Source organism: Mauremys mutica, chromosome 9 (assembly GCF_020497125.1).
Source record: "Mauremys mutica isolate MM-2020 ecotype Southern chromosome 9, ASM2049712v1, whole genome shotgun sequence".
Classification (NCBI taxonomy): Eukaryota; Metazoa; Chordata; order Testudines; family Geoemydidae; genus Mauremys; species Mauremys mutica.
In genome coordinates, this window is record NC_059080.1 from 64,712,081 (window position 1) to 64,730,245 (window position 18,165).

At 38.9% G+C, this 18,165-nt stretch overlaps 1 protein-coding gene and 1 long non-coding RNA gene across 7 annotated transcripts in view; one reads left to right on the forward strand and one right to left on the reverse strand.

Moving 5' to 3' along the window:
• The window catches only part of CLSTN2 (calsyntenin 2), a 713,200-nt gene that overhangs the window by 635,488 nt on the left and 59,547 nt on the right, over nt 1-18,165 (forward strand). The window lies entirely within an intron of this gene.
• The window catches only part of LOC123377988, a 72,811-nt gene continuing 62,355 nt past the window's right edge, over nt 7,710-18,165 (reverse strand). For both annotated transcript variants that reach the window (XR_006582413.1, XR_006582412.1), the window contains one exon: nt 7,710-8,165. This is a non-coding gene — a long non-coding RNA (uncharacterized LOC123377988). The remainder of the gene's footprint in view (nt 8,166-18,165) is intronic.

Consider the following 18,165-nt stretch of genomic DNA (forward strand, 5'->3'; position numbering starts at 1 on the left):
AGACAATGCATAATATTTGGGTTATGTAACTTACACATTTATCTTTTATTATAAACTCAGAAGGATGAAAATATGATCTTTTTTCATTTTACAGAAACTAAGAAGGTGGCAAAATATGAATCTTTGCCACCTTCCATCACTAAAGATCAAAATCTGGTCAAAACAAACTAGCATTCACTGTCTCTTTGCAAATATGGAGCTCTAGGGTCCAATCTTCAGAGGAATGTATAACACTAATTTGGGAGGGTAGGTGTATATCTCTGCGTATCTTCATCTCATCTAGACAAAAGTATCATTTAGAATTAGAATAAGGCCTCCCACATGAATAACTATTAGGTTTCTCAGAGGACTTTCATGTTATATTGAGAGAAAGTTTTGAAGGATCAGGGAAGCCTTTATCTCTGATATGCACCCTGTCTCTTCAGCAGAGCAAAAATCCTTCAAGTAAATCACCTTCCCAATCATGTGAAAATTGTAAAAGGGTGTGTGTACATTGCCTGCCTGAACTCCACATTCCTTCTGTGAGGTATTCAAAGGAACCCTCTCAGGCAAAGTCAATGTCACCTTAAGAGATAGCAAGCCTTTGCAAAAGGCCCCGCCAAATGAGGTAAAGTCTTCAAAGAAGCAGCAAATATAATTTACAGTGAGAGAGGTCATGATCCCCGCAGGATATTACTGGAGCTCTTTTTTCTATGTACCTGTTACTAAAGTGGGAATCCAAATATTTTCAGATTACCAGGTGAGAACTGAGACATAAAGACTAGATACTTATCAAAGGGATGAAAAGGAGTATGTTGTACTTCCAATAGGGTTTTAACAAATAGAAGGCAAGTCTGTGCCTCGGACTGACACAGCTGCACCCTGAAGTGATGGGGGTGGGGGAGTGCAAAACCTTGCCCTACTGCACAGTCATGTTAATGCTGCCTGGATCATAGCTCTGGGAGGTGTGGAGAGAGCAGGAGATATGTCCCAGGTCTTCCCCCTCACAAACAAGCCATGGATTTGCCATCTTTCACCCATGTACCACCATCAGGGGCAGAATAGGCTGAACCTCTCACTAGGGTTACATCAACTTACTTCCCCCGTGGTGCAGCTTACTTCCCTTCAGTAACACTACTGCTGTGCTCAAGGAGAGAAGCGTTTGCTTAAGTGCTTTGTAGGATTGGGGCCAGTGTTCTCAGCAATTTAAGGATTAAGCCCTGAGAGCACCGGAGATCAAGGCATTCTGGTCTTAAACTTAATCCTGTATTTGATAGCCAGCATTGAGATCAGAGTTTTTTGGCAGATATCTGCTCCCTCTGCACCAGTTTATGCAAAAGAGGAGCTTATAACCCATAACGTCTGCCTTGCTATATCCAGTCTTTTATTTAAAGATTTTGTTCTCAAAGCCCCTAAATGGGAAGCTGCATGTATATTCTGTTTCAGAAGAGGAGTAGCTAAATCTCAGGATAAAATTCTGATTTTGTTCCCCAGAATATTCTCCAGAAAGTGAGCAAGTAAACACATGCATTAGCCAAATATCGGAAATTTCTCTGCTAACCCTGCTTGTGAGGATTTGCATAACTAATACCTGAAGAGATAATAGCAAGGTTTCAAATTTATAGCATTATTTCCAAGCACATGTTTCTGGAAATGAAAATATTTAACAAATTCAGTGGAATGAGTTCTATTTTCCAAAGTGGAAGAATTTATTATTTAAATTATTCATGGGAGGCGTATATATAAGTACAAAGATCTGTGATATTCCAACTAATTTATTATTATATTACCCAGAAGATATTTAATTTGAACGCTTTCCTTTTGTAAGAAGGAATAAGACAATTCATGTAATATTGTTTCTAAAATTATATTTATGTATAGCCAGCCTCCATAACAAGGGATATTAAATAGAAAATTTCTTAGAATACATCTACAAAATATATAATGTTATCTGAGTAATCTATTTGTTTAATATATGGCTAATAACCTAAACAGACTCCTTAAATAAATCATAGCGTTAGTACTCTTTCTTTAGGAGTGACCATGTTGTACAGACAAGACTTTGGTTATCTATAGAACAGGGTGGGATGAGGCCCAGATAAGAAATCCCATTGATAAGCATGCTTTCTGTGAAGTCAGGAGAATTTGGAGAATGTAGCATCATTTGTCTGTCTTGCCTGCAAACTCTCAGCAACTAAACAGATGTGTTATTAATGAAAAGAAAATGAATGCTTATTTCACAAACAAACAAAACCTCTCCCTAAAACAAAGTACCGGTTACTGTGGTCTATTTATTGGTTACTTCTGGCCTGGCATCCGGAGTTAAAAGTTGTATCATTAGCCCAGATCATGCCATAGACATCTGCCTGCAAAACTCACCCCCTGCATACTATGCAAGGGGCTACTTTGCATGAGGGTGATCTACAGTTTTAATACTCATATTATATATTCTAAGTAACTGAAAGAGTGAGATGAAAGAGTCTCTCTCCCAGCCTATTGGGTGAATAATACATGTTTCAGAAAGCTACTTAAATATGTATTTATTTAGTTTACCACCAAAAACCAATTTGTAGACTATACATATTACTGAGGCCTCTAAAGAGTGAAAAATAATGTTATCATAAATCCCTTAATAATGGTGTCTACAGGAAGAATCCCTAGAGATATCAGCTGAGTAGAAGACAGATCCCATGCATCATGGAAAGTGTTTTAAATGCCAGCTAGTTTCAAAGATGAATTATATAGCCTATGAATGAAATAAAGTGGAATTCCATATTTGCTCGCTATTAAATGAGAATGAATGTGTAGATAAAGGCTCATTCCAGTTATCTTCAGAGATGTTTTACTCAAAGCCCAAACTGCTGTTCCATTTTGCTTGTACATCAAGTTTAGTATATGCATTAATAACAAGAGAATATAAGAGCCTAGTACATTTTTCAGTACAGTTTACATGAATACATGATTCTAGTGTCTCAGCATTTCTTGTCAACATATTTCTGACCATAACATGTTTTTTTTAAGAGATGATAAAATAAAATATCCAGGGGAAAATGCAATGTTTCAGTAATATTGGTTTAATGTAAAGTCTCATTGCGTGACCTAGGCCAAATACTTGGTAGATTAGAGTTAGACAGGAGGAATAGGGACTATTTAGAGGCTCTAATTATGCAGCTGTTTTCTTTACTCTACATTATTATTATTTAAGTGCCAATAACCTGTTCAGATGTTATGTTTCAGAAAAACTTTCGCTGTGAGTCTTAAGATCTTGTGTCTCATACAGATCATACATAAGCAATAGGATAATACCATATATCATAGTGCTCTCCAGAATTTAAACCTTTAGGCATTTGACAGGAAAGTTGTTTTAACAAATAAATCATGATGTAGTCCATCATCTGGAATATAATTTTAAAAATGCTTAAAGGCAAAACAGCCTTTTAAAACAGAGACAGAAAATTAAAACCTGCAGCATTTATTAAGGGTCATCCCCCACCCCCAATGCAGTGGGAGGCATTGTGGTTCAATTGGATTTAAAAAATAATGTTATCAAGATTGATTAATAAGCAGAGCACACCTTCATTTCACAATATTGATTGATCTTTTCATTCAGAGAGTAACAGAGTAACATAGAGGCGGGACCATGGAGATATTCTGTTGTGCTTAGCAAACTGTACAAGAATATTTGAATGGCAGGTAGAATTCTTCTTCGCTCCCACCCCTAAGGAAATAGATTTTAAAAGGTGAATACACATTAAAGACTGCCATGCTACATTTCAAAGGGAGGGGGATTGAATTACCTTTTATCTATATACTGAGCGATAATTTTGCCACATGCTGTACATAAATAATTCATTTGCAGACTGTTCAAATGGTCTGCAGTTCAAATAGAGAGACTGTATTTGAGAGGATAACAATTATCTCTTGACAATGTGTGAATAAATAGGACCACAGGTTTTTTGTGTGTGTGGGGTGTGTTTTTTTTGTTTTGTTTTTTACTGTATAACTGGCAAGGTTATAATTTAACATCTCAAAGTAATCAAACTAAGTTGTGATTATTTTAACCCATAAATACTATTCGACAAATGAGCTGACCATTCTGACAAATACTATTGTTTGTCTGCACCATGGGACAGAAATATAGATCAAAGCACTAGCATTAGTGACAGTATTGGTCAACTACTTTGGCCAGCGGTAAATCCTTCTCAGGTCAATACCCTTTTTACTGAATGTGTTCAACATTAGAAAATATTCCCAGAATAGTAAAATCAAACAAGATGAAAAATAATGGGTTATTTGAAAAGCAGGTGGACTTGGCACTCATTTGTGATCTGAATTGATAGTCCAAGTCCCATGGACCAAAATCATCCCCTCCCACAGAAAACTCCAGTGGAGAGGTTCAAAGGAAAGAAGTCTCTTTTAAGATTCCCGCTTGCCCTAGTGTGAATAATTGCATAGGCTTCAATGAAATGTGGTGAATCAGGCCCGGGGTCAGTATATAAAATATAGTATCAGAGGGGTAGCCGTGTTAGTCTGGATCTGTAAAAAGCAACAAAGAGTCCCGTGGCACCTTGAAGACTAACAGATGTATTGGAGCATAAGCTTTCGTGGGTGAATGCCTACTTCGTCAGACACATGTACAAAGTGGGTATTCACCCACGAAAGCTTATGCTCTAATACATCTGTTAGTCTTTAAGGTACCACAAGACTCTTTTTGTTTCTTTACATAAAATATAGGATACCTGATATAGGAAAGAACTTAATTGCCTGCTATTCAGGACACAAGTTAAGTATGTGTTTATTTGAAACTTAAAGTTAAATACATACTTAACTTGTGTCCTGAATACAGTTTCCAAATCATGAACATATAAACTAAGGATAGGAAAAGTGTGTGTGTGTCTTTGAGGCACTGAAGAGAATTGGTGTGTTCCAAAATGCATATTCATTTTGTTAATACTCTTCCTTCTTAGCTCCACAAATAAATTATTTGAGTTTAATCAAAAACTTGGTATTCATTAATCATAAAAAGTGGTTTTTTTCTTTCAGATTTTACTAATTCTAGTAATAACCTTATATACTGTGTAGCATCAATTGTTTTTTTTCCCTAAACATCATAAATCCAGTGTAGTCATAACTTGGCTTTTTTTCCCTTTCCTGAAATATACTGATGTTCATTGTCTTTGGAACATTTTAGCCAGAATTGCATTTTATTGACTGGGTAAGATGAAATTTCACAGAGCCTCAAGTCATTATAATAATTTCTGTAAAAGTATGTCACAGTTCAGGGCACCTGTATTCCCCTCCATGGTCCACGAAGAGCACCCACTTTTAGACTCACAGTTGTCACCTATCTTGGGTGGAGACGTGTCTCTCTCCCTCCTTACTGAGGTCTTTCCAGACTTCACAGTTCCCCGCCTACACTGTGATATTTCCAACAGGCCAGCATCTGTACTTTGCTTAATCTTTGAAGCTATGAACAACATAATTGCTGGCAGTTACAAGTTACTACACTGCTCTTTCTAAGCAAGCACATTTATTCTGAAGGTGAAAGCGTTACAGAAAAAAAATATTGAAAACAATGAAGGAATGTAAACACATGCTAATAAGCTTACCAGAGATCACCTCAACTCCAACAAAGGCTCTGGCAGGAGTCAGTCCTTTAAACCCCACTGAAGGGATTTTCTGTGGTTACAAATTCATAACAGCTCTAGCTCAGAATAAGCACACTCATGAATACATCTTGGGCCTTTGATCTTTAGAGTCCAGGAAGAAGCTACTCAGCAGACAATGGTCCCCTCCTCAGAATGTAGCTTCCAAGGCTGGATCTCGCATAATTGGAGGTGGGAATTTGCATTCACCTCTGCCTGGAGATTCCTCAGGCAAATCACTTGAGAATGTCCCAAAGTCCCTTCTTATTTTACCCATTGTTCAATATAGTCCTTTGAAATTCATAACATTTCTTGGGACTTTCAATATTACATAACCTTTGCATTTAATAAATGGACTCCAAAGATTCTTATCCTTGAAAAATCTCATTGAATTAAGTTTATTGCAGGAAATTGCCATATCTGTCACCAAGTATAATATCAGTACTAATGATAGCATTTAGAAGGTAGGTAGAAGTAATGGAGCAGACGGTCTATTACCAGGATAATCAGGACAACTCTAAGGACAGAAAGGGACCATGTGTTGCTAGGATTTTATTAATTGGTGAAAACTTTGAGGTGGTGCAGGATTTATTAAATTCCCATGTGGGGATTTGAAGCCCTATATCTGTTCCTAACCTAAAAATCTTCATCATGCCACTCAGTTGGCATTTAAAAGAAAAGAATCCAGTTTGAAAACTTGAGCTATATTGTATTTCCATAACCTGTTGAGACCATGTTGTTGCTAGGACTGCACATGTTATATTTAACTAGGGTAATAATTTATTTTTCCATTCCATTCAAATATGCCAATATGAAAGTGAAAAAGGCTCCTTCTGTTTGTTTTGCAGATAGTGGCATATTCAGAATTCACAGGCATTCCTTAATTCTAAAGCTGAATAGCAAGAAGCTTCCTCATTGTGTAATGAATGTAAACAGATTGTTTAATTTCTTCATTCTAGAGTCTACTTCTTTTTAAAGAAGGGAAATAATTTGTGACCTCTGATTCATTTTTATTCTCCCCCAAGAGAAGAAGGAAGTATGCAGTATAAAATTTATGATCCAAACATTTATTTTTAACCTTAACATAATAGACAGAAATATACAGTGTAAATGACTGAATCTCCTGCCATTCAAGAACATCATTCTGAATAATCCTAGACTGAAAAATTCTGGTTTATTAAGGGCAAATGGGACAATACTGTAGGAGGTGTGGATTGTTATCCGATGTTCATCTGGCTGATTTTAGCTTTCAGTTTGTCTTGTTTTATTTATCTAAACGACTAACAAGTCATAAAGTCCACTATTGGCCATGGGCTTTTGGATGTTTGGAAGATATGGAGTGGTTTGAGGGGTATAGCACTTATGTTTTCTGGGCATTCATAGTTATGTTGGAACACAGACTTTGAACTGCTTTCCGCATGAGAAACAGGGAAATCCACACTTGTATGGAAAAGATGAATTTGAATTTCTGGGTGGGTTTAGTGTCTTTCTGAAATACTAAAAAGAGTATTACATAATCTCATGAGAAGACAGCCAGTCCAATGTGGCAATTCTCCGTATGACAGCAGATTTTTTAATATTCAGTGGGCATTTTGCTGCTGATGATGAAAAGTTATCCAATAAATCTCAGAGGTCATCAGCACTATCAAACACTCTTCCTGTTTGAGATTGCTTGACCATACTGCCAGCTAACTTCAGGATGCTATGTTAATGTGAGAGTTTGTGGCACTACCTGCCCTCTAACTCTGGATGCCTTAAATGCTCTGCTGCTGTGTATCACAACCTGGACACCAACAGCCAGCAGACAAACATGCCATTATAAAATATCAGGGGACTTAAATTGCTATCATAACTCTTTGTGGAAATTGTTTGTTGGAAAGAAGGGACCATTTAATGGTCCAGATCCTTATCTGATCCAAACCCTGAACCTTTTGAGGTTCTTATATCTTCTTCTTCCTGTATCTGGAACACCTACCATGATAAGAAAATTGTCTGACAAAGGCAGCATTTTGACAGTAATTTTAATTAATTTTATCAGGAAAAAAATAAGACATATTTTTCTGTCTGAATTCTTTTTAGGCTGTGAGAAAAAATATTAAAGGCAAGAATGTACTGCAAATCCAAAACTGCTATACAACCTGGTTTTAAATCCATTTACATTATTTTACAATAAAAATGTATCCAAAAATATTTAAATAATCAGGCATAGTTTTTCTTATCAGTGGTGTAGATACTATTAAAAAAAAGTTCCTGGGTCTACTGTGTTTGTAGGGTGTGATAGTCTATTCCCTTAAAAGCAAGGCAAGCTGGGAATCCTCTCCAAAATATGAATTACCAGATATATGTCAATCTGGAACAGTCCGTGATGGAAGAAAGGAAGCCTGGCATTGAAGAAATGGGATCTAGGGTATAATAAGGAGGACCCATTTTGGAGGTATGAGTTGTGCTTGATTTTCTTTTCTTCTGTTGTTGATAATGCACTGGGATTTGTCTTTGAATTCCTTGAAGTTCTTAGGTTCTGACCGCTGCGTTCCAGATGATCTAGGGTTGGAGTAAAATGTTCTTTATTAAATGGCAGAGTAAGAGTAAAACATATTCCTACTGAGGAATTAACAAAGTGGGGCACAGAGCCCTATGTTAGAAGACAGTTATCAAATCAGTCTGGCTGAATGTCATCAGGAGAATGAAGATTAAGCGAATCTATCTAGCAAAGAGGTCAATACTACAATTAACCTTCTCTCCTATAGCATGTAAGGCAGGCAGTTTAACTCTGAGTTTTCAAGATTTATTTTCTTGCTTTGTCTAATCTATTTTTGGTACTTGTAAATTGAGAACATTGCACAAATCAGATTAAAACTTAATCACAGTAATAAAATATTTGCCCCAATTGACAGAGGGTGACTGCAATATTTTTATTTATCTCCTTCTCTAGAAAACATTTGCTATGTCATTCAGCCTTGAAAATATATTAGACAGAAAGTTCTTTTGGATTCAATCATGTCTTTATCACAGAAAAATCAAAGAGCATAGCATGTCTTTTTTGTATGAGTGTGATATCAAAGTTAGAGCCAACTTACTTGGGTAGTTACTAGAGCTGGTTAAAAAAAAATGACGACACTTTCTTCCATCAGTAAATGCTGTTTCACTGAAACTCAAATTATTAGCAAAAATGTGCTAATTGTGATGAAATCTCTGTGGGAAGGTTGCTTGGATATGTGTAAAGTATCAGAGGGGTAGCCATGTTAGTCTGGCGTCTGACGAAGTGGGTATTCACCCATGAAAGCTTATGCTCCAATACTTCTGTTAGTCTATAAGGTGCCACAGGACTCTTTGTCGCTTTTTGGATATGTATGGTGAGGATGGGGAGGACAGAGAGAATGATTTCTTTGGTAGATCACTAAATGATTTTTAAAAAAAATAACCATGTGTTGCCTGCAAAAATATCAGGTAGATATGAGGAGAAATAACCAGTGAAATCAACAGATGTATGTGTAGAATAAATATGGTTTAAATGAGCAATTATGGACCAATGGTCATTCTTACAATAAATTTCTCAGTGCTATATTATTGTATAATCTTTATTTAACAAGCAGAGCTTCCATGTATGTTAGTGCATCAGAGCATTTTCAAAACATGCAACAGACATCCACAGTGTGGTTAAGAAATAGGTAGTGCTGGTAGGAGAGGAGAATTAGTTTCTGAAAGATGCAGTTTGTGGGTTGATGAGGTAAATCATTAATACATAATACAATAAACATCAGCTAGAGACATCTCAATATATTCTAATCATGTCTTCCAAAATGATACTGAACAAGCTTTATGGTTGTCTTCTAAACGGCCCATGAACACTTTAGATGGGTGTTCCAGATAACACTAGGGAATATACTTTAAAAATGAGAGCAAGGATGCAGGTTAGTTTTAAATTAAACTAAATGCCTAAATAGTATAAATATGAAACAGTAAGGAAAGAGCATACTCTAATCCTGTATGAGTAAAGTAACTGTAATTGAAAAAAGAAAACTTCCAGAGGACAGATATTCCTTGAGATTAAGTAGAAATATACAGTCTGCATACAAAATTTACCTGAACAGTGTATACAATATAATCCTGCACATTTTTATAATGTATATGGAATAACTCTAATAATTATTCAAATTCCTGTTCAGAAATGTCAGTGTAAAGCTGCACTACCCTTTCAATTAGAGAGATCAAGATGGTGACACAGGCCTCCCCTGCCCCACATCTTCAGTTTCCTCCTCTTCAGAATGTGAGGCTGTTCTAGATGCCATTTGATTTCCATAACTTCCAAATCAGTTAGCTTATTTCTGTATTGTGGCAGGGAATTGTAATACTGTATAAGGTGAGGAACTTAACATCTTGAGACATACTATTAGTTCTGTTACACAAAGTGCTATGTAGCGGTTGTGGTCCTTGGACAGCGGTAGAAAGAATGAATTTGCTGTCTTCCTTGGTCTCTGATTAGAGTTGCTCTTTGGGAACTGGGCATTGGTGTTGGGCTGAGATTCCTAAGAAAGATCGCCCTGCATGCTGTTTGATTGCCTCTGTTCCAGGACTGGAGAGGGACACTGCAGAGAAGCAACACTGGTATCACAATAAAATACAGGTTGTTAGAAGAAAGGGCAACAGTAATCATGCTACCTGCAATTTTTAATAGCTGGATTTAGAAATTATTTTTTAAACAGTCCATGAACCCAGAAAGAAGTTTATTTCCCACATTGACTACCTATATGTGAAGGTTGTACAGCATCAGCTTATTGTGCTGCTGCAGTATTGTTGAAATCTAGGTTGTGGTATGGCCCCAAGATACTAGTTACAAAGATACAAAGCAAAAATGAAACATGTTCCATGCTCACGAAAGCTCATGCTAAAATAAATTTGTTAGTCTTTAAGGTGCCACAAGTACTCCTGTTCTTTTTATAGGAAACTCAGTCTTCTAAGAGGGGGGTACAAACTGCACCACCTAATAACCCCCTCTGCTGCTAACATATGGAACAGAATTGGTATTGCAGTCTCATAAGCTCAGAAGCGCTGGTCCAGAGCAAAGCAATCTGGCTTTTCCTTTCACTGCCTGCCACCAGCTGTCAGTATTCAGAAACTTGCTCCAAGAGATTGTATGAATCCAAGCAGGGCTATAAAAGTTAAGATTCAAATTGAAGGTTTGATGTGGAGGATAAGTACACGACAGTATCCTTTATTATGGAAAACCATTGAACTTGCTGAATATGATGCCACTTTTCAGTCCACAGTCCATTAATTTAACTGGTTTGGGTATATTGATTCTTTCTTTTCGCAATATACAGTATATTTTTCTTCCATCCTCCCTTAACAATTGCCTTCATACTTTATCTATTGTCAGTTGAGGGGCAAGCATATTCATTTCACAGTTCCAGAAGCAAAGTGGCAAGTTAGGTAGGTGCAAAAATATAAATGTAGTGAAGGGAAAACCAAAGGGAAATTTATAAAAAAGCAAAAAAAAAATTAGTTTTATTATAAATGTTAATGAAGAGCCTGTAGAGCTATTAGTAACTTGTTTTTTGCAGTCTAAACAGTTCTACATAATCATGAATAGTGGGGCTGATGCTTTGCCTCAAAAGTCAGTTAAAATTCTTTTCAGGGCAGTAATGTTTAGATTAAATAAGGCTGGCATATGCAGCCAATAACTGGATGTTAAATGTGAAAGCAGAAAGGGAATAGACACAGAACACTTACTGAAACAAAGAAAAATAACAATTCTGTAATGATTAATGTTGTTAGATGGATTTGATTAGATTGTTTGCACCCTTCTTGTGTTTCAATGACCCCCCCTCAGAAAATGAATATGCTTGCCAGCCAATTGTAAGTGTGTATTGGGTAATATTTTGAAAAATGAATTTGGCGTTTATAGACCTTTCTATTCATCCCTGGGACCTGATTCTAATGGCTATGCTCATCCTATTAGAAAACAGAAATATACCATGTGACCCATCTCCAATGAAAAACTAACCAGCTTGTCAGCTTGAATATGAAATGCATGCAGTGAATTACTCACAGAAATCTACAGACTGAGAAGTATTTGCCAAAAATTTTCGGCAAATATTTCTGAAACAGAAATCAGAGGAAATCATAAGCTGCTCACTGACCATATGGGGAAGGAAATAGAGGTGAAATCATTTGAATAACATATTTGCTCACATTAATCAGTCAGCATTACCCATGAACCTCTCTGCTAAGGAGATTTAACAGAGAAGAGATTTATGTGAAGAAAGAGTAGCACAAGTATAACAAAAGGATTGCAATAAACGGAAGACCTGTCGATATTTATATAACTAACCCCTTGTGACTATCAGCTAGGGACATTTGGATATTCATCAGCTTGTTTTACATTAACATGCTTTAACAATAGTTTTCTAATAGATGAGACTCGACAATAAGAAAAGAAAACAATTTAAATTATTTTCTAAAATAAAATCTAAAAGCTCACTTGATTTCTTCTATAGTGTTTTCTATTCATAAGGAACAATACATTTAATCCACAGCAGGATGGCGGGAAAGCTCACCTTTTGGGTCACATTCATGCAAAATTCATCAATCTCATGCACAATGAATTATTTCCCAAATAGAATACCTACAGTTCTTCTCACATTTGACTTAGGTGGCATATGTAGAAAAAAATAATTTTCAGGCTGGAAAATTCAATTTAAATCCAGAGACACAGGAATTTCTGCATTAATAACAAGTATTTCCTCCTTTTGGATTTCTTTTCAAATACTGGTTCTGTGCTTTAGGCATAAACTATCCATAGAAGATATAGATGAAGCTGTCTTTTGGAATCTTCAGACTCTATTACCCTGGGAGTCATAGTTTGTATGCAGTACAGTGATGACACACAGTATGTACTTGGTGCTGAGTGTTCTAACAATGAGGTTTTTTTTCATTAAAATATATTGGATCCATTTAATTATCCGTCTTCTGTCATCTGCATAAAAGGATGGTGTCAGAATATGTAAATTTTAACAAAGCTCTTTCAAAAAGGATTATTTTGTAAATTGAAAAAAGTGATATTTCTTTTTAAGCCCAGATTCATATCTCTTCCCCCACCCAACCAACATCTATGGTTTATATTCTGTAGAATGGTAATGGGTGAAAAACTGAGAAGTAGATTTACAAAGCGTGTCGCCTCTTCCATAGCAGGGCAAAATGTTTGATCTGGGTGCTGTGGCTGAGTGGATAATGCTAATTCCCATAAGCAAATGATCAAAGGGAAATTCTCCTAGCTGCATTTGTTATCCTCTCTAGTAAAGTCAAATAAAAATGCAGAGCCTGAACCATCTCTGCATGTTTACCAACTTTTCACAATGATGACCTCTATAAAGTCTATAGAGACATGCTTACAAATTGGAAAACTGTATAACAGTGGAAATTTATGTATAAGCCATGTACATGTATCATATAGCAAAATCTAGCGGGATTCAGGTAAATATATTATTCACTGTATGACCTGCTGCATAATAAATACAGTAAACATACTGAGTTAAGAGAACATTATTAAGATCAATATTTGTCCTATTGATGAGGAAAAGGCTTGATACCACTAACTCATTAGTAACAAAGCCATCAAAGACTTTCCTCCCTTTCCGTACATTTTACAAGCTCTTCTAGAGGGCCTATGATACTGATAGAGGGAGAACAGCATTTTCAGAGTTACAAGGTAACGTTACTCCCAGCGGTAGTCCTTTTCTAATGTGTTACTGTAGGAAATGATGTAATTCACAATCATAGTCCCCAGCATACCTGTCTTACTGAAAAGTAGAGATATCTATCATTATTCAGGCAGTTTAGGCATCCTAATGCCTATCTGGTTTTGGTTGCTCCTTTATTAAAGATCTTGATTTGTTATAAATTGACAATAATAACCTTCTCCATTACAGTCTTGATAGTAAACAGTGGCCTAAAATACAAAAGTTTGCAGTACTGCTGAGCAGTAGAAAATCAGCAGCTTGAAAGGTCACCAAGAAGAATGTGACAATGATGGAAGAAAAGTGCTAATGAAGTACTCCTGCATGATCTTGCAAACAGACATGCTGCTGTAAGGTTAATACATCTTGGAGTGATATTCCAAGTGGTGGTATACATCAGTTGGGAGACATGACCTACATTCTGTAGAGTTAGGTGGGACTACCCTGTTAAAAGTACCCAAACTTTCCTGAACTACACAAGCCCATCTGTGTTGATGTCAATGAGGTTGTAAAAGTAAACTATTTCAATAAAGAATGGTCATTTCAATAGTGATTAGGGCTCCATGTCTGTCACAGAGTTTGTAGAAGTTACGGATCCACATAGGCCACTGCTGGAGCACCTCTGCCCCAGCCCCAGAGCCAGCCGCACCAGCTGCTGCCGGAGCAGCCCTGGCCCCTGGACTAGCTGCACTGGCCACTACTCTGGCGGCCACAGGCCGACCGCTCAAGCAGTGGCCAATGCAGCTGGCACCAGAGACTGCCCAAGTAGTGGCTGATGCGGCTGTCCCTGGGGATCACCTGAGCAGCGGCCCTGGGGGCGTCAGGAGGAGCTGCAGCTCGGCGGCTCTTGGCAACAGTCCCGGGGAGGCTGGGGCAGCAGCAGTGGGCACCTCAGGGCTCATGCACCCAGGTGATGTCTGGAGCAGCAGCGGGCTACCCGGGGCTCCCCACCTCCATGGCGAGGGCCTGAGCAGCAGTGGGCTCCCCGGGGCTTCCCCTTTGGTGATGGCTGTAGCGGCAGTGCCCCTCCTCCCCGGGGTTCCTCCCCTACACCTTCCCCCCCACCACCAAGATTCAATCAGGGGTATTTATGGCATAAATCATGGACAAGTCAGGGGCCATCCCTTTTTTTTTTCTGCCCATGACTTACCCATGATTAAATCGTAGCCTTAATAATGATAATTCTTGTATGTAGCATTTTCAGCCGATCATCTTAAAGGCACCGCTTTTGGAACATTAGTTAAACTTCATAACTTCTCCCATGTGAATAGGTATTATTCCTAGATTCATTTTACAGATGGCTAAATTAAAGCACATAAGACCAGATCCACAAAGGGACTTTGTCACCTAAACCCCAAAATTAGATTCATAGACATTAAGACCAGAAGGGACCATCTAGTGTGACCAGCTGCACATCTCAGAAAACAGAACCTCACCCACCAACTCCCATAATAGACCTATAGATTTAGGTACTACTTTAATTCATAAAACCCCTGTTCAACTGCTGCCTAACCCTGTAGGTGCTTAAAATCACTATGCACCTAATTTTTTACTGTAAATGTTTCATAGGCACCTACATTTTTGCCTGTGGGCACGTGCACTGCTGCCTCAAGCAGGCACCCAGATATCTATCTCATGCCTAAACCCCAGCATGATCCTCAAACCAAGTGAAGAACAAGCAGGGAAATGCCTGTCTTGTGTGTGGATCCCTGATCTGGTAGGTATGCTCTGATCACACTGAACTCTAAACAAAACAGCTTGGGTGGAGGAGATGGTGTCAGAGGAGGAAGCAGCCAAACCAGGTGCCAGACCATTCCAAAACCTCAACTGAACACCAATAAATACTTATCTGGAATTAGTCTGACTCACCTGTGTGTTAGTATTGTTAAAACAGGTATCAGAGTTATAAAAATGTGCTTGGTGTTTAGACTTTATGAATGATTGTTGTAAGTTCCTGCCTGTATTAATCTGACTTAGAACGTCTCTATCCCATATTGTAGGGTAATACTTGAGCATTTGCATTGTAAGCCTCTGTAACTCACCAGACAGGAAAGAGATATGAATTAGACTGAAATGCTTCCAAAAGAAGATATTAGCTCCTGCCCAACAGAGAAGGGCCATGGACACTACTGTGGAGCATCAGAGGACAAAAGACTTTGTTGAGTGCTCTCCCACCCTCCCATGAATTCACATGCAAGTGAATTTCTCCCATCAGCTAAGATTGCAACTCAAAGAAGAAAGGGGGTAGGAATAAAAAGCCTTAACAAGGAGGAGCTGCATCTCTATGCTGCTTGGACTCTCAAGGCAAGGTTTTCTAGGCATAAGCAAGAGATCCCGTGTTTAGCCTGGGTTTGGATAGAGCTTGCTTATTAGAGAAACTTCTATTACCTTTTGAAACTTAAGACTGTAACTCATTTGTGTGTATATTTACCTACATTAACCTTGTAAATTACTCTTTTTTTCCTTTTTTCTAATGAATAAATCTTTAGATAGTTTATTGTAGGATTGGCTTTGAGCGTTGTCTTTGGTGTGAAATCTAAGGCCCCGAATAACCACATTATTTTAGAAATTGTAACTCAGTTTAATGTTTACATGCTGCATGTGTGGATGATGATTGAACAATATTTTTTGATGAAGTCGAGTTTATTGTAATCCACCTCTAAGGTAAGGCTAAGTAAGGTTAAAATTTTGTCTCCGTTATTTTTAGTAAAAGTCATGGACAGGTCACAGGCAATAAAAATGCATGGAAGCCCATGACCTTTCCCTGACTTTTACTGAAAATAACTGTGACAAAATGGGTATGGGTATGCAGCACCCACTGCTGCTGCAGCGCCAGAGTCCCCCAGGCACCCGCGATGGCTCAGAGATCCGGGGTGTGGCTGAGAATGCTGGGGTCCCTCACCGCCCACAGCAGCTGGGAACTGTGTGGAGCCTCCTGCCGTGGCTCAGAGCTCCAGGGCTGGCAGCTGGGAGTTGCAGGTACCCCGCCGCGCATGGTAGATGAGAGCTCCAGGGCCCCTGCTGACTGACAGCTCTAGCCCCACCGCCCTAGGGTTAAAGCAGAAAATGTCAGAGAGATCTCTGGAAATCACAGATTCCATGACTTCCGTGACCTCCGTGACATAATTTTAGCCTTACTTATAAGTCCGTCCCCTAGGAACCCTCCCCTACTGAGACACCTCTCTGGCCAGGTTCGCTGAAGTCTTTGCAGTCAGGGTCCCTGGGCCCTGGTGCACAATGCATCCGTAGGGATTAACCCCTTCCTGCCTGCAGTGGAGGCAGCTGGGTTATGTCTGCGGCCTGGTTATGTCAGTGGCCAGCAGCAGCCAGGGCCGACGAGGCGGGAGGGTGGCGGGGAAGGAAGCCGGTACAAATCACCGTGGCCTGGCGGTCCAGAAGGGGGCCTGGCTTCTCGGCTGGTCCGCCCTTGCTGGGGGGCCCGAAAATTTTTTTTCACCGGGGCCCAAACCCGCTCTCGGTGACCCTGTCAGCAGCCTGGAGGTGGAAACTGGCACTAGATAAAGCAGAGAGGTGAAAAAGCAGAGAAGGGAGAAGAAAAAAAAAAACAAGCACGGAGGTGGAGTTAAGCAAGTCTGAGCCCAGATTTACCTAGAACTTGTTTTACTTCCACCAGTCCATAGGCGGGCCAGTGTCATAAAACCTGTTTCTGAGAGACCTTGCATCAGTACAAGGTGTTCACAAACCCGTCTGTGTCAGAGAATATGCACTTAGTCAGTGCAGTCCCTAAAGTGGCCAGTGGCGGCACATGCTAGGAGGTAAGAGAACAAGAGATCCAGAGGGTTTGTGGAATTTAAGTCCCTCTGAAATTAATGTGTAACCTATTTAGTCTCTTCTTGGACTTAAGTACTCATCCAGCCAAGTAGCAGCACAAAGGAATCACGAATACTGAGAAGAGAATACTGAGAAGAGAATACTGGACCTGAAGACTTCAAGCAAGTCATCCTATGGACAAGGCAAAACTGTTGATGGACAACAAGTAGGGGAAAAGGAAAGTTTCTTTGAGGAAAATCTTTTTATTATATTAAATATTTTAAAGTTGAGTGTTGCAGTGATTTATTTTAAAATATTTACACACTGAAAAGTAGTTTTCACAAATCTTTATAGATAAAATTAATTTTTCTAGCTAATCGTCAGTCATTTGCTCTACTCTGCTACCAAACTTCCCCCCATCCCCAAATGATGCTGTCCATGAAGGTAAACCTGAGGAAGTATCCAGAGGATAAAGTTTGAAAGGAAGCCTGCTTTCCAGGGATTGGGAGAGTCAGCAACGTCCTGTGCTGTAGGTGTAGGAGAGGAGAAGCAACAGGCTAATGGGCACTAGGGAGATGAAGGCATCAGGTAGAGGAGTCAAGCACAAACCAGAAGGTTTAACAGAGCAGGCCCCACTTCCCTTCATTTTTCAATATTGTTCCTTCCCCTAATACAGAAAGTCCTTGGACTTATGACGCTTTTCAATTGACTGCCCATTTTGTCCCTACGACGCTTGTTTCGCCCTTCCAAGGAAAACTGGCAGGGAGAACAGCACACATCAGATGCTGAGCCTCAGCCAATCACTGATTTCACTGTTCAAGCTTTCTGATTGGTTGAGCCCGGGGTTGGGATCCAATGAAAAAACAAGTGGCAAGGCTACCCGGCAACAAGCTATCCTGGTCATGGAAGCCAGTCAGACAAGCAACCGCAAAGACCATTCGTTATAACATGACCATAAAGTTATGTACAAGCAACTCTGTAAAAAGCAAGCCCAATTCATCTGTACAAACTTCCTTGGACACTTTCTTTAAGAT